The following is a 23,278-nucleotide window of genomic DNA, read 5'->3' as shown; positions in this document are numbered from 1 at the left end:
TCCATGATTTTTCCAGGGACTGAGGTGAGGCTGACTGGCCTGTAGTTCCCCGGATCCTCCTTCTTCCCTTTTTTGAAGATGGGCACTACATTAGCCTTTTTCCAGTCATCCAGGACCATCCCCAATCGCCATGAGTTTTCAAAGATAATGGCCAATGGCTCTGCAATCACATCCGCCAACTCCTTTAGCACCCTCGGATGCAGTGCATCCAGACCCATGGACTTGTGCTCATCCAGTTTTTCTAAATAGTCCTGAACCACTTCTTTCTCCACAGAGGGCTGGTCACCTCCTCCCCATACTGTGCTGTCCAGTGCAGCAGTCTGGGAGCTGACATCTTCATGAGAGAGAGAGAGTGTACTTTTCCTGGACTACTTCCCCTCTAACAGTCACTCCCTCACAGCTTTGTTCTTAAAATGTTCCAGGAGAGACTTCATAAACAACAAATTGAAAATCACTGGATTAGAGAGAATGTGTTTGGTATATTGGGAGGCTGAATCTGCAAAAAAAACCTAAAAAAAATTGTAAAAGGTTATGTAGAACAATATTTTACAAATGTACTTCATTACCCAGGATGGTCCTTATATGAAACCCAGACTTCCCTCCATCTCACATACAAATCAACAACCTCTTATAACTATTAGCATTTCTGACTGTGATAACTTCTAACTCTTGAAACAAAGCATACGAGTTAAGTTTAAAGAATTCATGCTTAAAGAATTAATCCCACAAAAAAAAAAAAAAAAACACAAAAGGCTGCCATCTAACAGACCATCCCTAATACATTAATATGAGTATAGTTGTGATATTGAAATTAAAGTAAAGGTAGCCATGATGAACTGGAGTTAATAAATGTTCCTGCATTGCTCAATAATGGGAAAGCTGTATTTTGAGAAGTGTCCCTTCCATGGCTATTCCTAATTTTATTTGTACTGTACGGTTGAATACTTGTATGGTGTTCTTGGTGATAAGAACTACCAGGGATTGATAGAATTTCCCCCTCATTTATCCCTCATTAGGTCTTGGCTACATAGCCTCACTCCATCCATGTGGAACAAAATTGATACGTGTGTGTGCCATACAAGTTTTATATATGGGCTTGTATATTAAAAGAAACTGTTTTATATTAGTTTATAAACAATTGTGACAAAGTTCCTCCTCTATCTTGGTGGGTCCTGTGCTTATTGGCGGATTTTCTTGCCTCAGAGATTCACCATGTGGGTTGGGGAACAGCCCAGAGACCTTCCCCTCTGGAAGAACCCACAGTCCAGGTCAATTGGGAGGTTTGGGGGGAACCCAGGCCCGCCCTCTACTCCGGGTTCCAGCCCAGGGCCCTGTGGACTGCAGCTGTCTATAGTGCCTCCTGTAACAGCTGCATGACAGCTACAACTCCCTGGGCTACTTCCCCATGGCCTTCTCCAAACACCTTCCTTATTCTCACCACAGGACCTTCCTCCTGGTGTCTGATAACGCTTGTGCTCCTCAGTCCTCCAGCAACACACACTCTCAGCTCCTTGCGCCTCTTGCTCCCAGCTCCTCACACTCGCACCACAAACTGAAGTGAGCTCCTTTTTAAAACCCAGGTGCCCTGATTAGCCTGCCTTAATTGATTCTAGCAGCTTCTTCTTAATTGGCTCCAGGTGTCCTAATTAGCCTGCCTGCCTTAACTAGTTCTAGCAGGCTCCTGATTACTCTAGTGCAGCCCTTTCTCTGGTCACTCAGGGAACAGAAACCCTGTCTGACCTGGGACTAATAGATCACTCTCCTGTAGCCCTCTGGCCTGGAGGAAGGGAGGTAGGGGGCTGCTCCTCCTCTTTCTCTGCTATCTGCTTGCTGGCTGGCTGCTAGACCCACCCACACCCTTGGTTGCTGCTGCTCCAGCTACAGCCCCTTGGGGGGGGCCTGCTGGCCCACTCCCCAGAGGAGGGGAGGGAGAGACCCCAGCCATTGCTCCTACTGCTGGGGATACCACCACCACCTCCACCTGAGAAGGGTCCTTCCTGCTGGCCACCAGACTGCCGCCTGGAGCTGCTGCGTTTGCTGCTGGGGAGCTGCTGGAGCCCTGAGGAGAAGAAGAGGACCATCTGCCAGTGGGGGAGCGCGTAGGAATTCTACAGACCACTGTGGAGGGGGCCCTCCTGGACTGAGTAACTTTTGAACTGTGTTCTTGTGGTGGGGATCTAGACTGTGTTTGTGGGGACACAGGGGGTGTGGCGTGGAGCCTGCCCCCTGGTCCATCTGTGTCCCCCCCAATCCCCCCCACCACCATCATCGTTGCCCCCTCCACCACCCCCACAGGCTACTTACCATCTACCTTGAGCTCCTGCCTCTGGGATTTCAGCTGCTCACCTAGGCTTGCTATGCCCTGTTGCCACCATTGGGCCTGATACAGCAGCCAGCTTCCAAAGACTTTCCTTTTGTTACAAGCGCACGTGGGTGCACGTTCCCCCCCCTTTTGGACTGATCCCCTCCCCCCTGCAGCAAGCCCCCAGCTTTGCCCCTGCTGCCTACCCATTTGCCCCTTGCTGCCTTTTGCCCCTCCCCCTTGCCCCAGCCCCTTGCTAGCTCCAGTTTGTTTGCCTGCCCCGCCCTTTCCCTCTGCAGCCTTTGTTTGTTTGACCCGCCCCAGCCTCTGAAGCTAGCCCCGTGGTTCCTCTGCCCCATTTCCCGCCTGGTTGCTCCCTTCCCCCTGCGGTCCCCTTGCCCTGATTAGCCCCTCCCCTCATGCGCCCATGTCCCCTCCCTTGTGCTTGTGCCCCTTCCCGTTTTAGTTTGACCTTGTCTCACTGCACCCCCCAATGCTGTTATATTCCCCCTTCCTTGGTGCGACTAGAGGAGCCGGAAACCCTCCCCGAGTCAGTGACTGACCCCTAGCCCTTGATAGTCCCGCTCCCATCCAGCCCACCCCTTTTTGGCGCCCTCCTCCCCTGCCTGCAGCCTAGCGGGGAGAAGTGGTCGACCTGCTTCCCCTCTCCCTGCCCCCTCCGGTGTTTGTTCTGCCCCCGTCCTCATTATGGCAGGGGACGAGGCGAGTGGGACCTCTCGGGCAGACCCTGCTGCCCCTCCTCCACCCGCCCCACCATCGTCCCCCCTAGCCTCTACCTCAACCGCCGCTGCCGTGCCACCTGCTAACGCCCCTGCTGGAGCACCGGCAGCGGCAGATACTGAGGTGACCTCCGCTGCTGCCACGTCCCTCGCTCCCTCCGACTCTGGGGGAGCCCCCCCAGCCGGCAGGAAGGGCCAGGGCACAAAGAAAGGTAAAGGCCCCGCCAAGAAGGCCAGGCCCTCCATGGCGGGGGCTGCCCCCACTGCCACGGCCCCGCCATCAGCCGCGGCATCCCTCCCCGCTGTTCCCTCCACCAGCTCTGTAGGTGTCCCTCCCCCAGCCCCCAGGGCATATGCCCAGGTAGCGGCGGCCCCCCCGCCTGCCGCTGCATCATCATCTCAATCAACCACCGCCTCTGCTACCATCTATAGTGGCCGGGGCCCCTTCCCCACCTTGACTAGGAAGCACGGCGTCCGTTGCCTCCTGGTACCCGCCTCGCCCCACGTGGAAACCTACGTGCGGGCGTTGGCGAGGGTGGTGGGGCCCATGGCCATTGTGGCGGCCTCCAAGATGTACGGAAAGGTGTCTTCTTCCTAGCATCGGAGGCCGCCGCCCAGGAGGCGGTGGAGAAGGGCCTGGCGGTGGGGGGCGTGTTCGTCCCCCTGGAGCCGCTAGAAGACCTGGGCGCCCGACTGGTCCTGACTTCTGTCCCTCCCTTCCTTCCTAATGCCGCCCTGTTACCTGCTCTCTATACCCTGGGGAGGCGATCTCCGTGGTCAGCCCTCTCCCGTTGGGCTGCAAAGACCCCGCCCTCCGTCATGTCCTCTCGTTCCGCCGGCAGGTACAGTTACAACTGCCGCCGGCGGCACGTGACGGTGAGGCGCTCGAGGGGTCCTTCTTGGTCCCCTACCAGGGGGCCCGCTACCGGGTGCATTATTCAACGGGGGAGGCCCGGTGCTACCTCTGCCGGGCGATGGGGCACGTCCGGAGGGACTGCCCCTTGGCCCGGCATGGAGGGGCATCCGGGACCCCCGAGCCCCGGCAGGGCGCCGGCCCCGTCATCGCCGGCGCCCCTGGCTGCCCGGCGCCTGAAGCCGCCCCTCCTCCTTTCCGGCCCAACAATGCTCCCGCTCGGGCCCAAGGGGTATCTCCCCTAGTGTGCCCAGACGAGCGGGAGGGCCCCGCCTCTGCCGCCTGCAATCTGGCGGGGCCTGTGGAGGAGGGTGAGGTAGGGATACCGCCGGGCATAGAAAAGGGCATGCCCCAGGGTGGCTCCTCCCTCCTACATGCTGCCCCACCATTGCCTCCCCGAGTCCCTGAGCCTTCGCCCTTGCTCCCTGACCCGACCCCTGTTAGCCAACCCCCGGATGATGCCATGGAGGGCTGGTCCTTCGTACAGGGGAAGCGGGGCAAGCGGAAGGCTCGAGCTCCGCTCCTCCCACCTGATGCGGTAGCCCCCCGGAAGACCAGGAAGGGGGGCACCGATGCCGAGCCTTCCGCTTTGCCCCCTGCCGATTCCAATTCAATGGTGCCGGCTGGGGATGCCGTGGCAGCACTGGAAGGTAATATCGCCCCTCCTCCAGAGTCCCTTCCTATGGAAGCCCCTGCTGGGGCCCCTCTCGCCCCCTTACAATCTGAAGCCCCTGCAAGCACCAAGGCGAGCGTCGCTTTGGGTGCTGGCGGGGAGAACCCTGGGGTGGTGGAAGGTGATCTCCCCTCCATTTATGAGGAGATCGAGGCCCTGGGTCTGACCCCGGTTACCCAGGGGGAGGACGACCCTCTGCCAGTGGGCCTTGATTTGAACGACCTCGCCTCGGCCCCCCTTTCCCCATGTTCCGTCCCCTTATCCACTGCCTCCATTCCCGCCTCCGAGGAGCCCCTGGACTCTTCCACCAACCAGGCCGCAAATGGCACCCCGCTAGCAGCCGCCGAGCCTCTTGAGGCGACGGCCACTGCCACGCAGCCGGGACCCGAGTCGCCAGGGGACTCCCTCGTGGCTGAGGGGCAGTCACCCTCCTACCCGGGTGGGGGCCCCATCGTTGATTTTCCACCTACAGATGCCGTGGCCTTACCATCTGCCTTGGAGCACGAGCCCGGCATCGCCGAGGGCCCACCTCCCTCCCCGCAAATCCCTGAGCCCATTTGCGGGGTGTTACCCCCCCACCCAGTGGCGTGGCTGCTGGGACTCCCGATCCCAATATCGCCCCTTCCCCTGTCCCTATTCCTGATTCCAGCCCTACCCCTGACACTGACCCCGTCCCTGTCCCCTCCACTTCCCGTGATGCTTTTGCCGCCCCTGGGGCTGTCTCCTTCTATATCCCAGAGGATGACCCCCAAGGAGCGGCCTTTGTTTTTCCCTGTCCCGACCCACCAGGGGCTGCTATTTTCCCTCCGCCACCCCCCATTGAGCCAGGATCTGAGGCGGGCCACGTGGCGTCAGCCCATCGGACGCCACGTCGAGGGTCTGCCCCTGCTTGCCCGTCTCGGTGGGCCATGGGGCTGTGACAGGGGCCCCAATGGGGAAAGCCATAGATCAGTGACCCCACCCCCCCATATGCTGAGAGAGGAGCTACGGGAGTTCCTTGAGGACGTCCGTGGCTCCCGCAACAAGGTACAGCTTGCACTCCAGCGATGGGGGGATTTTCATCAGATCCTCCGGGCCGCGAGGGCCCTCATGGGGGAGGGTAAGAGGACCGGGAGGCAGGCCGCTGCGGCCTACCAACGGGTCCGCCTCTTCCGTGACTCCTTAATCGCCCACTGGGTAGGTCACGGATTGTTGCGCGGCCCGACGGAGGCCGTGAGCGTCTCTGCCGGCGAGGTTCCCCCCCAGCCCTCCTTATGGCACCGATCATCTTTGCAACTTTAAACACCCGAGGCTGTAGGATGGGTCTCCGCAGGAGCCAGGTGCTCTCCTTCCTTCGGGAGGGGGGGTACTCTGTGATTTTCCTGCAGGAGACCCATACGGATCCGGCTGCTGAAGCTAGCTGGCGGCTGGAGTGGGGGGACAGGGTCTATTTTAGCCACCTCACAGTTCGTACGGCTGGAGTGGCGACCCTGTTCTCCCCCGACCTACGGCCCGAGGTGCTGGGGGTCGCCGAGGCTGTGCCAGGCCGCCTGCTACACCTCCGGGTCCGCATGGAGGGGCTTGTGGTTAATCTCGTCAACGTTTACGCCCTGACATTGGGCCCGGAGAGGTTGTGTTTTTATCAGCAGGCATCCGCCTTCCTCGGCACCTTGGATCCTCGCGAGTGCCTGGTCCTGGGCGGGGACTTTAACGCCACCCTTGAGGAACGGGACCGCTCGGGGACCGAGCAGCACCCGGCCGCCGCGGATGTCCTCCGGGAGATCATCGAACATCATTCCCTGGTGGACGTCTGGCGCGACCACCACCCGGATGATGTTTCGACATTCACTTTTGTCCGGGTGGAGGTCCATCGGTCGTACCACTCCTGGTTGGACCGCATCTATATGTCACGCTTCCATCTTTCCCGGGCCCACTCCTCCAGCGTCCGGCCGGCCCCTTTTTCAGATCACCATCTAGCCACCGTGACAGCCTCTCTCTGCGCGGAGAGGCCGGGGCCGGCCTATTGGCACTTTAATAATAGCTTGTTGGAGGATGTGGGCTTCGTGGCGTCCTTCCGGGAGTTCTGGCTGACCTGGCGAGGGCAGCGGCGTGCCTTTCCCTCGGCGCGGCGGTGGTGGGACCTGGGGAAGGTGCGCGCCCGGCTCTTCTGCCGTGACTACACCCGGGGCACCAGCCGACGGAGGGATGCGGCGATAGGGCAGTTGGAACGGGAGGTCTTAGAGCTGGAGAGGCGTCTGGCCGCCAGCCCTGGTGATCCATCCCTCTGCGGAGCGTGCCGGGAGAAGCGGGAAGAGCTCCGGACCCTCGAGGACCATCGGGCCCGAGGTGCCTTTGTTCGATCCCGCATCCACCTCCTTCGGGAGATGGATCGCAGCTCCCGCTTCTTCTACGCCCTGGAGAAAAAGAGGGGGGCCAAGAAGCACGTCACCTGCCTTCTAGCAGAGGACGGCACCCCCCTCACGGATCCGGCGGAAATGTGCGGGAGGGCCAGGGCCTTCTACGCAGGCCTTTTCTCCCCGGATCCGACCGATCCTAACGCTTGCAGAATGCTCTGGGATGAACTCCCGACGGTCAGTGCGGGCGACCGAGACCGGCTGGAGCTACCTCTCACTCTGGCTGAGTTCTCGGAAGCCCTCCGCCGCATGCCCACCAATAAATCTCCAGGCATGGACGGGCTGACCGTGGAGTTCTACCGCGTGTTTTGGGACGTCCTCGGCCCGGACCTTGTCACCGTCTGGGCCGAGTCCTTGCAGGGCGGGGTCCTCCCTCTTTCGTGCAGGCGAGCCGTGCTCGCCTTATTGCCAAAGAAGGGGGACCTCCGCGATTTACGGAATTGGCGTCCCATCTCGCTCCTCAGCACGGACTATAAAATCGTAGCGAAGGCCATCTCGCTGCGGCTAGGGTCCGTGTTGGCGGACGTGATCCACCCAGACCAGACCTACACTGTCCCGGGCCGCACCATCTTCGACAACTTGTATCTGGTCCGGGACCTCTTGGAACTCGGGTGTAGGGATGGTCTGTCGTTCGCCCTCCTGTCCCTGGATCAGGAGAAGGCGTTCGACAGGGTGGACCACGGGTATCTCCTGGGCACTCTGCGAGCGTTTGGCTTCGGGCCCCAGTTTGTGGGTTTTCTCCAGGTGCTGTACGCCTCCGCAGAGTGTTTGGTCAGGCTCAACTGGACCCTGACCGAACCGGTCAGCTTCGGGCGAGGAGTACGTCAAGGGTGCCCCCTCTCGGGCCAGCTGTATGCTCTGGCGATCGAGCCCTTCCTCTGTCTCCTCCGTAGGAGGTTGGCAGGGTTGGTGCTGCGGGAGCCAGAGCTGCGGCTGGTCCTGTCGGCGTACACCGACGATGTGCTCCTCGTGGTCCAGGACCCGGGCGACTTGGTGCGGGTGGAGGCTTGCCAGACCATCTATTCGGCGGCCTCCTCCGCCCGGGTCAATTGGGTCAAGAGCTCTGGCCTGGTGGTAGGGGACGGGTGGCAGGCGAGCTCCCTCCCACCCGCGCTTCAGGCCATCCGGTGGAGCGCGGGTCCGCTGCTCTATCTCGGCGTTTACCTTTCTGCCACGCATCTGTCTCAGCTGGAGAACTGGCTAGGTTTAGAGGGCAGGGTGTCAGAGCGGCTCCGGAAATGGACAGGACTGCTCCGGTGTCTCTCCCTTCGAGGGAGAGCACTGGTGCTCAATCAACTAGTCCTGTCCATGCTCTGGTACCGGCTCAACACCCTGGTCCGGGCCCCGGGCTTCCTGACCACCCTCCGGACGTTGATTCTGGAGTTCTTTTGGTCAGGACTGCACTGGGTCTCTGCGGGGGTTCTCCATCTACTCCTGGAGGAGGGAGGGCAGGGCCTGAAGTGTCTGCACGCTCAGGTCCACGTCTTCCGCCTCCAGGCCCTGCAGAGGCTCCTTTATGGTGCAGGTAGTCCAGCATGGAGCGTATTGGCGCACGCCTTCCTGCGCCGCTTCCGAGGGCTCCGATATGACCGGCAGCTCCTTTGTCTCCATCCGAGAGGTCTTCCGCGAGGCCTCTCCGAGCTGCCGGTCTTCTACCAGGACCTCCTCCGGACCTGGAAACTGTTTTCAGTGACCAGGTCCGTGGCGGCCACCGTGGGGGCAGATCTCCTCGCGGAGCCCCTGCTACACAACCCCCAGCTTCGTGTGCAGGTGGTGGAGTCCCCCATGGTGCGCCAGAGGTTGGTCCTGGCAGAAGTCACCAAAGTCGGAGACCTCCTGGACTACGACCGGGGAGACTGGCTGGATCCCCTGACGCTCGCTCAGCACATGGGGCTCTCCAGACCTCGTACTCCCCGGCGCGTACTTCAGGAGGTGAGGGCCGCTTTGCCGCCCGCTGCTCGGGACTATCTCGACCGGGTCCTGCGAGAGGGCACGCCCCGCCCACCCTCCACTCCGAGCCCTCCAGACTTTTTCATCGGGCCCCTGCCCCGTGGACCCAACCAGCCCCCTCCCCGTCCATTTGCCATGAGCCGGCTGCACCATCTGCAGCCGGTTCTGTTCCGGACCGCGCCAAGGAAACATCTATACACGCTCGTGCTCCATGTTCTTCATGTCCTCACCCTCGCGTCCCGCCCCGATACGAAGTGGCGGGACCTTCTGCCACCTCTGGAGGGTGAGGAGCCCCGGTGGGCCAGCCTTTATTCTGCTCTGATCCCGAAGCCCACCGGGGACATCAGTTGGCGGCTCCTTCACGGAGCCGTGAGCACGGGCGTGTACTTGGCGCGGTTTACCCCTATCCCAGACACCTGCCCCTTTTGCGGCGTGAGGGAGACCCTGGCGCATGTTTACCTGGAGTGCGCCAGGCTGCAGCCCCTATTCCGGCTCCTCACGGATATTTTGTTAAGATTTTGGTTGCACTTTTCTCCTCACCTTTTTATTTATGCACTCCCTATCCGTCGCCCCACAAAGTCGCGGGACCTTCTGGTTAACCTCCTTCTGGCCCTAGCGAAACTGGCCATCTATAAAACAAGAGTGAGGAGGTTGGCCGATGGAGTTTCCTGTGACTGTGGGGCGTATTTCAGGTCCTCCGTTCTTTCACGTATCCGGGCAGAGTTCCTCTGGGCGGCGTCCACTGGCTCCCTTGACGCCTTTGAGGAGCAGTGGGCGCTGTCCGGGGTTCTCTGCTCGGTGTCCCCATCTGGTTCGCTTCGTTTGACCCTTTGACCTCACTCCTGTCCCTGTTCTTTTATTAGTTGTCCCCCGTAATTTTTTGGTCTCCAGGTCCTGTGGACCCCCCCTTAGGCTGGGGGGGGGTCCTTTAGCAGTGGGCGGGCTTTGCCCGCCCACTTCCTGGATCCCAATAGGTCTGGTCACTCAGGGAACAGAAAACTACTCATCCAGTGACCAGTATATTTGCCCTCTACCAGACTCCTGTACCCCACTGGTCTGGGTCTGTCACACAATGTACAAACATATTATATAAAATATGCTTTATTGTAGTGCATAGGAAATCCCGATATCTTTTCTATTTGGGCAGTGGCATAGGCCATGAGGTAGCTTCCCACAACAACAAGGGAGATACAGCCATTGGGGTAGCATTCGTTGTAGAGTAATAAAGTGATCTGTTTGTTAGGTTATTGATCCTGGTTGGGGTTTTGGAGTGGGTCTTTGAGAGTAATTTCTGATTTTATTTGTTTGTTTTATTTATTTTTGGTAAGATGTTTGTGGCAGGTGTTGATATACCTATAGACAGTCTTTACTCTCTGTCCTCACAGTCCATCCTTGGGAACCTGGTTGTCATGTCTGTGATGCCAAGCTTGGGAGAAAACAACTTAAAAACATCAGTTTAAGCTTTTTAAGTGAACAATAAAGGCAAACCACAGGAAGAAGTAAGTTTAATATAGATCCACGGTATATATTTTTTGTTCATAGTAGGGTGGGAATGCCATCTGCTTACACTGAGGTGTTTGCATCTTACGTTGGGTGAAGGAGGCAACCCCCCCTCCCCCCATTGTTTTTTATATATATATAAAATATATATGTGTTTACCTTGTATGTGAGTTCCTAGATAGGGTTTCTTGGGAATAATTATGGTATTCGGGCCACCTGCAGTTCTGACTTCCTATCCAATTTAATTTGGTATTCTTTATGTCAGAAGCATTTTATTGATTGAGAGCTTTAATGCAAGAGAGAGAATCTAGGATTACAAGAATATACTTTGCAGTTTCCTATTACATTCAAGACAGGATATGATCAAGCCAAGAGACAGAGATCTGGATGAAAGAAAAGGAATCAGAGTGAGGTTTTTATCCAGCTTAATGCTGCAGTCATGCAGACTTATTATCCTGGGATACTTCAGCATAGTTTATGGAGTGGTTCATCTGGATAACTTGAGCTCTTCTTGCTGCCATGACCTTTGTCAAACAGTCTCTGCAAAACAATTCAATTTTGAGGAATCAGCCAATTTGAGATGGGAAAAAAATATTTTACTGGATTTTTTTTTTCTGACCAGCTCTATGTATTTTATCCTTGCTGTTACGAAAGTATCTATTGCCCAAAGGTGAATAGTGGGGGTTGGGGAAAGATGCTTTGGACTCCAAAGATGTTTATGAAGCCTTGCTAAATGGTACAAATGGTACCCTAACTATATTAGGTTTCAGAGTAGCAGCCATGTTAGTCTGTATCCGCAAAAAGAACGGGAGTACTTGTGGCACCTTAGAGACTAACAAATTTATGTGAGCATAAGCTTTCGTGGGCTACAACCCACTTCATCGGATGCATAGAATGGAACATATAGTGAGGATGGAGATATATACAGAGAACACGAAAAGGTGGGAGTTGCCCTACCAACTCTAAGAGGCTAATTAATTAAGAGAAAAAATGTAGTGATAATCAAGATAGCCCATTTCAGACAGTTTGACAAGAAGGTGTGAGGATACTTAGCATGGGGAAATAGATTCAATGTGTGTAATGACTCAGCCATTCCCAGTCTCTATTCAAGCCTAAATTGATGGTATCTAGTTTGCATATTAATTCAAGTTCAGCAGTTTCTTGTTGGAGTCTGTTTTTGAAGCTTTTCTGTTGCAAAATTGCCACCTTTAAGTCTGTTACTGAGTGACCAGAGAGGTTGAAGTGTTCTCCTACTGGTTTTTGAATGTTATGATTCCTGATGTCAGATCTGTGTCCATTTATTCTTTTGCGTAGAGACTGTCTGGTTTGGCCAATGTACATGGCAGAGGGGCATTGCTAGCACATGATGGCATATATCACATTGGTAGATGTGCAGGTGAACGAGCCCCTGATGGCGTGGCTGATGTGATTAGGTCCTATGATGATGTCACTTGAATAGATATGTGGACAGAGTTGGCATCGGGCTACTACTACATCTACTACAGGACAGGCCCAACAAAGAAAATAACAGAATGCCACTAGCCGTCACCTTCAGCCCCCAACTAAAACCTCTCCAGCGCATCATCAAAGATCTACAACCTATCCTGAAAGATGATCCCTCACTCTCACAGATCTTGGGAGACAGACCTGTCCTTGCTCACAGACAGTCCCCCAACCTGAAGCAAATACTCACCAGCAACCACACACCACAGAACAAAAACACTAACCCAAGAACCTATCTTTGCAACAAAGCCCGATGCCAACTCTGTCCACATATCTATTCAAGTGACCAGGGCCGGCTTTAGCAAGAGCGGGGGCCCGATTCCTGGGGGCGGGGCTTGCTGCAAGCCCCGCCCCCAGGAATCGAGCCGCGCTCCGGCCGGGGTTGCTGGGCTTGAGTCCGACCCGAGCCGCGCCGCGGGGGCCGCGCCGGGGCCGGGCCGGACCCGAGCCGCGCCGCGGGGGCCGCGCCGGGGCCGGGCCGGAGCCGGAGCAGGGTCGCGCCACGGGGACCGGGCCGGAGCCGACCCGAGCCGCACCGACCAGGCCAGACCCGACCCGAGCCGGGCCTGCGTTCTCGGCGGGAACGGGCGGCGCCTCCCCGGAGCCCTTCTCGCGCCCCCACCACCCCAGCTTACCTTGTGCTGCTGCCGGCCCGCCACTGCTCCTTTTCAGACTTCCCGCGAATCTCTGATTCGCGGGAAGCAGGGGAGGGGGCGGAGCGTTCAGGGGAGGGGAGGAGGGGGAAGTGAGCTGGGGGCGGAGTGGAGAGCTGCAGCGCGGGGCCCTCTTGGCGTGGGGCCCAATTCAGCCGAATCGGCTGAATCGGCCTAAAGCCGGCCCTGCAAGTGACATCATCATAGGCAGAAGTCCAGCAATAGAGTGGGAGCTACCCAGTTTATTGCACCCAATGCAGCATGTATGATTACCTGCCCTATGGGCTGGTGGTGTATGTATGCATTCGGTGCAAGGAGCTCCTGGTCCTCCAAGACCGTGTATGGACTTTGGAGACTAGGGTGGCTGAGCTGGAGGAGCTAAGTGAGACAGAGAGGTATATAGATGAGACTTTCCAGGACACAGTAGAACGGTCCCACCCCCAGTCTGACAGCCTCTGTGCTGTTGAGGAGGTGAAAGCCTCAGGGAAAGAGAACATCCAACTGGAGCAGAGGGAAAAGATCCCATAGTTGGGACCCTCCTCCCAGATGATGATGTGGTATCCTCTTGTATTGAGGATACTTCTCCTGGGGAAGGAACTCCAGTTATTAGGAAGAGACAGGTATTAGTAATGAGCGATTCGATCATTAGAAACATAAATAGCTGGGTTTGCGATGATTGGGAGAACCGCATGGTGACTTGCCTGCCTGGTGCGAAGGTTGCGGATCTCTCGGGACATCTAGATAGGCTTATAGAATATCAGGGTTGGAAGGGACCTCAAGAGGTCATCTAGTCCAACCCCCTGCTCAAAGCAGGACCAATTCCCAACTAAATCATCCCAGCCAGGGCTTTGTCAAGCCGGGCCTTAAAAACCTCCAAGGAAGGAGACTCCACCACCTCCCTAGGTAACGCATTCCAGTGCTTCACCACCCTCCTAGTGAAATAGTGTTTCCTAATATCCAACCTGGACCTCCCCCACTGCAACTTGAGACCATTGCTCCTTGTTCTGTGTAGTGCTGGGGAGGAGCCGGTGGTCGTGGTACATGTAGGTACCAACGACATGGGGAAGGATAGGAGAGAGGTCCTGGAGGCCAAATTTAGGCTGCTAGGCAAGAGATTGAAGTCCAGGACCTCCATAGTAGCATTCTCTGAAATGCTTCCAGTTCCACGTGCAGGGCCAGTTAGACAGGCAGAACTGCAGGGTCTCAATGCGTGGATGAGACGATGGTGTAGGGAGGAGGGGTTTGGATTTATTAGGAACTGGGGAAGCTTTTGGGAGAGGGAAAGCCTATACAGGAGGATGGGCTCCACCTAAACCAAAATGGAACCAAATTGCTGGCGCTTAAAATTAAAAACATTGTAGAACAGTTTTTAAACTAAGGGCTGGGGGAAAGCCGACAGGTGTAGAGGAGCATGTGGTTCGGACATCTCTTAGGGGAAGATCTATAAATGGAGATTCCCTATGTCCTAATAAGGAGGAGAGGATTGAAAACGATAAAATACAGGGAGGATCTGATGAGAAACAGTCAAATGAAAAAAAGTCCCATTCAATTATGTCATGCAATAGGGGACAGCCAAAAAAATGACAAGTTTTTAAAATGCTTATATACCAATGCTAGAAGTCTAAATAATAAGATGGGTGAATAGAGTGCCTAGGTATTAAATGAGGATATTGATATATAGGCATCACAGAAACCTGGTGGAATGAGAATAATCAATGGGACCCAGTACTACCAGAGTACAAAATATATCGGAAGAACAGAACAGGTCGTGCTGGTGGGGGAGTGGCACTATATGTGAAAGAAAGCGTAGAATCAAATGAAGTAAAAATCTTAAATGAACTAAATTGTACTATAGAATCTCTATGGATAGTAATTCCATGCTTGAAAAATAAGAATAAAGCAGTAGGGCTATGTTACAGACCACCTGACCAGGATGTGTTAGTGACTCTGAAATGCTCAGGGAGATTAGAGAGGTTATTAAAATTAAAAAAAAATCTCAATAATAATAATAATAATAATGGGGGATTTCAACTATCCCCATATTGACTGGGTACATATCACCTCAGGAAGGGATGCTGAGATAAAGTTTCTTGACACCTAAATGACTGCTTCTTGGAGCAGCTAGTCCTGGAACCCACAAGAGGAGAGGCAATTCTTGATTTAGTCCTAAGTGGAGCACAGGATCAGGTTCAAGAGGTGAATATAGCTGGACCGCTTGGTAATAGTGACCGTAATATAATTAAATTTAACATCCCTGTGGCAGGGAAAACTCCACAGTGGCCCAACACTGTAGCATTTAATTTCAGAAAGGGGAACTGCACAAAAATGAGGAGGTTAGTGAAATAGAAATTAAAAGGTACAGTACTAAAAGTAAAATCCCTGCAAGCTGTGTGGAAACTTTTTAAAGACACCATAATAGAGGCTCAACTTAAATGTATAACCCAATTTAAAAACATAGTAAGAGAACCAAAAAAGAGCCACTGTGGTTAAACAACAAAGTAAAAGAAGCAGTGAGAGGAAGAAGTGGAAGATAAATCCTAATGAGGAAAATAGAAAAGGAGCATAAACTCTGGTAAATGAAGTGTAAAAATATAATTAGAAAGACCAAAAAAGAATTTGAAGAACAGCTAGTCAAAGACTCCAAAAGTAATAGCAAAACATTTTTTAAATACATCAGAAGCAGAAAGCCTGCTAAACAACCAGTTGGGCCACTGGATGATCAAGATGCTAAAGGAGCACTCAAAGACGATAAGGCCGTTGCGGAGAAACTAAATGAATTCTTTGCATCCGTCTTCACGGTTGAAGGTGTGAGGAAGATTCCCAAACCTGAGCCATTCTTTTTGGGTGACAGATCTGAGAAACTGTCCCAAATTGAGGTGTCATTAGAGGAGGTTTTGGAACAAATTGATAAGCTAAACAGTAATAAGTCTCCAGGACCTGATGGTATTCACCCAAGAGTTCTGAAGGAACTCAAATGTGAAATTGCAGGACTGCTAACTGTCATCTGTAACCTATCATTTAAATCAGCTTTTGTACCAAATGACTGGAGGATAGCTAATGTGACGCCAATTTTTTAAAAGGGCCCCAGAGGTGACCCTGGCAACTACAGGCCAGTAAGCTTCACTTCAGTACTGGGTAAATTGGTTGAAACTATCGTAAAGAACAAAATTGTCAGACACATAGATGAACATAATTTGTTGGGAAATAGTCAACATGGTTTTTGTAAAGGGAAATCATGCCTCACCAATCTACTAGAATTCTTCGAGGGAATCAACAAGCATGCAGACAAAGGAGATCCAGTGGATATAGTGTATTTAGATTTTCAGAAAGCCTTTGACAAGGTCCCTCACCAAGGCTCTTAAGCAAAATAACAGGGAAGGTTCTCTCATGGCTTGGTAACTGGTTAAAAGATGGGAAACAAAGGGTAGGAATAAATGGTCAGTTTTCAGAATGGAGAGAGGTAAATAGTGGTGTCCCCCAGGGGTCTGTAATGGACCCAGTCCTATTTAACATTTTCATAAACGATCTGGAAAAAGGGGTAAAAGTGAGGTGGCAAAATTTGCAGATGATACAAAACTACTCAAGATAGTTCAGTCTCAGGCAGACTGCGAAGAGCTACAAAAGGATCTCACAAAACTGGGTGACAGGGCAACAAAATGGCAGATATTGAATGTTGATAAATGCAAAGTAATGCACATTGGAAAACAGGATCCTAACTATACATATACAATGATGGGGTCTAAATTAGCTGTTACCACTCAAGAAAGAGATCTTGGAGTCATTGTGGATAGTTCTCTGAAATCATCCGCTCAATGTGCAGTGGCAGTGAAAAAAGCAAACAGAATGTTGGGAATCATCAAGAAAGGGATAGATGAGACAGAAAATATCATATTGCCTCTATATAAATCCATGGTACACCCACACCTTGAATACTGTGTGCAGATGTGAAAAAAAAGATATATTGGAATTGAAAAGGTTCAGAAAAGGGCAACAAAAATGATTAGGGGTATAGAACAGCTTCCGTATGAGGAGAGATTAATAAGACTGGGACTTTTCAGCTTGGAAAAGAGGCGATTAAGGGGGGATATAATAGAGTTCTATAAAATCATGAGTGGTATAGCGAAAGTAAATAAGGAAGTGGTGTTTATTCCTTCTCATAATACAAGAACAAGGGGCCACCAAATGAAATTAATAGGTAGCAGGTTTAAAACAAACACAAGAAAGTATTTTTTCATGCAACGCACTGTCAACCTCTGGAACTCCTTGCCAGAGAGTGTTGTGAAGGCCAATACTATAATGGGGTTCAAAAGGGAGCTAGATAGATTCATGGAAGATAGATGCATCAATGGCTATTAGCCAGGATGGGCAGGAATGGTGTCCCTAGCCTCTGTTTGCCAGAAGCTGGGATTGGGTGACAGGGCATGGATCACTTGATGATAACCTGTCTGTTCATTCCCTTTGGGGCACCTGCCTTTGGCCACTGTCAGAGGACAGGATACTGGGCTTGATGGACCTTTGGTCTGACCCAGTATGGCCGTTCTTATGTTCTTATGCCACTTCCTTCTCCCTCCACTGTACCCCACCCACAGTTGCTATCGTTGGTCAGAGAAGACAGAGTTGATTCAAAGCCTGCGGCTGTTCTGTACTGACTCTGGTTCGCAGGGCTATTTAATTGCGGGGTAGACATTTGGGCTTGGGCTGGAGCCCAGGTTCTGGGACCCTCCCACTGTGTGGAAACTAATTTCTTGAAATTTGGAATTAGAATTCTAATTTGCTCAGCTGTGGATGATTGCTGTAGATTGTGCAGGAAGGTACTAATCAGAGGCATTCAAAACTGTTTGGCATTAGACAGGAGGCAGTGCCAGCTGTAAACCATGTACTGTCTCAGGGGATCTATGTTATAGTTTTAGGGAATCAAGTCCTACAATATTTTAGGTAGTCTGCCTGTGTGTTTTATTGTGGTGAACTTCTCCAGGGTTGGAATATTGTGCTTCAGTCCTAATTACCCAAATTCTTCACCAGTCAGTGAGTGGGCCCCAACATTTGATTTGTGTGTTTTATGTCAGGTTCATTTAAATTGAACTGATACTCGGCTGGGAATGTCCCTTCTCCTTGCAATTTATTGCAGTTTTTATATGGTAATTTTTTGAGGAAAGCCATTTGGGATCTGAACACCAGTTAGAACAGCTCTGGATCCTAGTTGTAACATCATAATGGAGGAGACACTTTTTCAAAGATGGTTACTAGATAATATCGGGAGTGGTGGGATAAGACATAGTACTGCTTTCCTACTTAACCAGTTTCTTCATCAGACACTGATTGACCTCAACTATCCTTTCTCGCTTTCTTTTTTTTTTTTTTTCTTATCTGAACATCTTCAGGGTCAGGAATATGCTGGCTCCACTCTAATTAGCCAAATTTAAAGCAGAGGTTTGTTTAAAACACCTAACTTCTGAAATTTACAACTGGATCCCTGGTTTGTTCATCTGAGGACTGTAGCAGTACGCTGAGCAGAAAGGTGACACATTCAATCCTTGAGGGTAAGAGGAGGGGTAGGACAGGAGCAGGGCCGGCTCCAGGCACCAGCGCAGCAAGTAGGTGCCTGGGGCGGCCAATGGAGAGGGGCGGCATGTCCGACTCTTTGGCGGCAAGTCCCTCAGTCCCTCTCGGAGGGAAGGACCTGCTGCTGAAGAATGAAGCGGCGGCGGTAGAGCTGCCGCCGAAGTGCCGCCGATCGCGGGTTGTTTTTGTTTGTTTTTTTGCCGCTTGGGGCGGCAAAAATGCTGGAGACGACCCTGGACAGGAGGCAGTGTTGGCTGCATGCTGCTCATATAACTCCAGCCCTGCATCTCTCCAGGAATCTTCACTAAGGGTATGTCTACACCCAGTCGCTAGTTCGGCGGCTGGCAATCGAAGTTCTGGGTTCGACTTATCGCGTCTTGTCTGGACGCGATAAGTCGAACCAGGAAGTGCTCGCCGTCGACTGCGGTACTCCAGCTAGACGAGAGGAGTACCGCGGAGTCGACGGGGGAGCCTGCCTGCCGCGTGTGGACCGAGGTAAGTTCGAACTAAGGTACTTCGAACTTCAGCTACGTTATTCACGTAGCTGAAGTTGCGTACCTTAGTTTGATTTGGGGGTTTAGTGTAGACCAAGCCTTAGTCATTTTTAGAATAATAGAGAAATTATATTTTGAAAGTGGACCTTGACATTCTGCTCTTAGAGAGAGTGTGTGTATTTATTTAGATTTTTTTAAAGTAGTGCTTATTCAGAACATCTCGTCTTATTGGTGTTTACCTGAATATTATGTAGTAATTTTAAGAGGAAACCCAGTTTCTGAGACTGTGGAATATGAATCTTGGTTTAATCGCCTATGGATCAAAGCTGTTAAACTGAGCAGGGAGGACATAATCTGCAGAATGGAATCTGTATAGGGGATTAGAGAGGAGGCAGTGCTGGCTGTAGGCCATGCAACCTCTGAGAATCTACCCCAGGATATTTGTAAGGAAGCCTGGCTATTACATTCTGTAAAGGTGATCTACAACTGGAAAAATCCTATTTTATACCTAATAAGCCCAGTTTTAAGCAGGAATTGACAAGGATCCTGGACTCTGATCCCTGCTTTGTTCATCTGAGGAGCCTAACAATTGAATGTGTGGGGAGGTGAGTTCCTGAGGGATGGAATCTAACGGGGTGAGCAAAACAGGAGGCGGTGCTGGCTGCATCACTCAGATACCTCCAGCCCCACACCCTGCCAGAGAAATTACACCATGACTTTACCAACAATAGAGGAATTGTGTTTTGAAGGAGGGCCCCAAAATTCTATGCTCTCTGTGTAAATGACATTTACAAAAAAATAAATAAATAAAATTGAGCTGACTCGATGTTGGGAGTATGCCTTGTCACTGTTGTTTATTTAAATATAAGTCAGCATGTTTGTTCAGAAACCTATTTCCCTGACACTTGTAATCTGAACCCTAGTATGAACCTGTGTGTTAATATCTTGCATCCTCCCTAATTACCCCTATTCTTCCCAGTCACAGACGGATCCCTGCTTTCTGCTCTGTTTCAGCTACAATGACTCTGAGGGCTGGGAATGTCTCCTCCTATTGCTAAGCACCCCTATGTTAAGAGGTAATTTTATGAGAAAGCCCAGTTCCTGAAATTTGAACCCTGATTTTCATCAGGTAAGGCTGAAACTGTAGGTTCAGCACTGAGGTGACACTCTCAAAGATAGATTGTATCAGGAGGAGTGGGACAAAAGGTATAGTAATGCCTTCCTATTTACCAACTTTCTTCATCAGTCTTCTAGAAGGCCTGTGACATGGTGAGTAGAGCACCCTCTAGAATGGCACCGCCTCCTGGTCATTCTGGAGAATAGCTCGCAAGGTCAACACCCTTCCTGTGGTTTTATGCTGTCTCTCTGCCAGTCTATCTGGGTCTGTGGTCTGCCTCACTCCATGAACTGCTGCCTCCTCTTCGTGTCTTGGCCCTCCAGCCAGGTCACTGTACGTGTTTTCCCCTTCCGGGGTACCAAAATCTTTTCACCAATCCTAGGCAGTCTTCCCATTCACTGGCTCAGTGCCACTTCCTCAGTGGCTACCCAGGGCAGCCCTCTACTCTGGGCTCCAGCTCAGGGACCCTCTAGCCAGCCATCAAGTCTGTTCCCTGTTAGACCTTACTACCTTTCCCTGAGCCCTCTCCTACAATCTAGCATGGTGGTTCTCAAAGCCGGTCCGCTGCTTGTTCAGGGAAAGCCCCTGGTGGGCCGGGCTGGTTTGTTTACCTGCCATGTCCGCAGGTTCAGCCGATCGCAGCTCCCACTGGCCACGGTTTGCCGCTCCAGGCCAATGGGGAAGGCGGGAAGCGGCAGCCAGCACATCCCTCGGCCCGCGCCACTGAACAAGCGGTGGACCGGCTTTGAGAACCACTGATCTAGCACTCCCCACCTCTCTGGGGTTTGCCAGCCTCCTAACTTGCCTTGCCCAGGGAGTAACTGTGGACTACCTGTCCCTGTAGCCTCCAAACACTCCTCCCTTCTCCCAGGGGGTGACAGCAGCCCCCTCTGCTTCCAATTTCCTGGTCTTTATAGTCCTAGCCTAGCTTGGTCCTCCTCAGTTGGGCTCCCTCACTCAACCAGATGGGCTTGTTGGATTAATTAGACCTCTTCTCACTCTGCATTAACCCTTTCTGGGCAAGTATAGGGTAAACCCCTCATCACAGGGCCCCAAATGTCGTTTGTGTGTGGTGTTTCTTCTGGCTTAACCAGGAGGTCTTCAGTGACCTGAAACTCAAGAAGGGATCATACAAAATGTGGAAACAGTGATTGCACGATTAACATAGTGAACATCAGTATAAATGGGGTAGAATCTGAGGCTAAAATAGGGAAAGAACAAGTTAGGAATTACTTAGACAAGTTAGCTGTCCTCAAGTTAGCAGGGCCTGATGAAAGAGTTATAGAATAGTTAAGGAACTGGCTGAAGAGATCTAAGCCATTAGGAATTATCTTTGAGAACTCGTGGTGGATCAGAGATATCCTAGAGGACTGGAATGGGGCAAATACAATACCTATCTATAAAAAGGGGAATAAGAACAACCCATGAAATTACAGACCTCCCGTCTTAGTGTTGGGACCCAGAAAGATAATGGAGCAAATAATCAATCAATTTGTAAGCACCTAGAAGATAAGGTGATAAGTAACAGTCAATATGGATTCATCACGAATAAATCATGTCAAACCAACCTAATAGTCTTTATTTGACAGGGTAACAAATCTTGTGGATGGGGAAGCAGCAGATGTGATCATCTTAACTTTAGTAGGGCTTTTTATACTGTTTCACATGACTTTCATGTAAGCAAACTAGAGAAATATAGCCTAGATGAACTTATTATGAGGTGGGTGCATGACTGGTTGGAAAAGCATACTCAGAGAGCAGTTATCAATGGTTCACAGTTAAGCTGAAAGGGCATATTGAGTGGAGTCCCACACCTGGGTCCAGTTCTATTCCATACCTTCAAATGATTTGGATAATGGTATAGAGAGTACACTTACAAAGTTTGCACATGATATCAAGCTGGAAAGAGTTGCAAGTGCTTTGGAGGACAGGATTAGAATTCAAAATGATCTTAACAAACTGGAGAAATGGTCTGAGATAAAGAGGATGAAATTCAACAAGGACAAATGCAAAATACTACACATAGGAAGGAATAAAAAATTGCACAAATACAAAATAGGAAATGACTGCCTAGGAAGGAGTACTTCAAAGAAAGATCGGGGAGGAGGGGTGTTATAGTGGATCAGAAACTAAATATGAGTCAACAACGTAATACAGTTGCAAAAACCCCCAAAAATTCTGGGAAGCATTAGCAGCAGTGTTGTAAGCAAGACATGAGAAATAATTCTTCCACTCTTCCAAGGCCTCAACTGCATAAATGTGTCCAGTTCTGGCGCCACACTTCGGGAAAGGTGTGGACAAATTGTAGTAAGTCCAGAGGAGAGCAACAAAAATGATTAAAGGGGTTAGAAAACATGACTTGTGAGGAAAGATTAGACTGAACAAACCCAGTTTTTCCAGAGAAGAGAAGACTGAAGGGGAGACATAAGTCTTCAAGAACATAAAAGGTTGTTATAAAAAGGAGGGTGATAAGGAGAACAAATTATCCATTGAAAACAGGACAAGAAGTAATGGGCTTAAATTGCAGCAAGGGAGACTTAGGTCTGACACTAGGAAAAACTTCCTAACTGTAAGGATAGTTAAGAACTGGAACAAATTGCCTAGGGAAGTTGTAGAATCTCTATCACTGGAGATTTTTAAGAGCAGGTTAGACAAACACCTGTCGGGGATGGTCTAGATAATATTTAGTCCTGCCTCAGTTCAGGGGACTGGAGTAGATGACTTATCGAGGTCCCTTCTAGTCCTACGTGTCTGAGTCTGTGAGTCTTATTTTGCGAATGGGTGGGAATGTCCTGCCTCATTCATATTTAACCCATCTTAAACTTAACAAGAAAACATCCTCAATTTTGGACTCTCATCCCTGGTTTGAGTGATCATGAGCTGCTTCCTGTTAGGGTATGTGAAGCGTGCCTCAGGTGGCACGTGACCAGGATTCATCAATGAATTTGGCCCGCTAGTTGGATCATTAGCTTCCCCGGCCTGGGCTGATTCAGTTTAAATTAAATGGAAGGATAATCAAAAACAGGTTGTCCACTATAACTTTTTTTTTATTTCAAAAGGGCAGACTTTGGGAAATCAAGGGACTTAGTTAAAGAAATCTTCAGGACTGAAGAACCCAAGCCTTTAATTGATGTGAAGAAATTCCATCTGAAATTTGCATCCCAAGCAAGGTCAAAAAAACTTGTAGGGAAAGACTCCAGCCCCAGATGGAGGAATAACCTCCTAAAAAGGTTATTAGGAGCTAGCAGAGAGCCTATAGGGAATGAAAAAAGGGATCAGGAAAGAAAGCTACATTTTGGAGGTTAGAAAGTACAGGGATAAAGTGAAAATTAGCTCTTGCCAAGGAAATGAAAATAATGAGGTTTTTTTAGTTATATAAATAAAAAGAGAATATGGAAAGAGGAGGTTGGGCCACTATACAGTGTGAATGGGGAGGAGGTTAAAGATAATTTAGGTATGGCCCACAAGCTAAATAAAT

This window comes from Emys orbicularis, chromosome 3 (genome assembly GCF_028017835.1).
Source record: "Emys orbicularis isolate rEmyOrb1 chromosome 3, rEmyOrb1.hap1, whole genome shotgun sequence".
Classification (NCBI taxonomy): Eukaryota; Metazoa; Chordata; order Testudines; family Emydidae; genus Emys; species Emys orbicularis.
Note: the sequence above shows the minus strand (reverse complement) of the source record.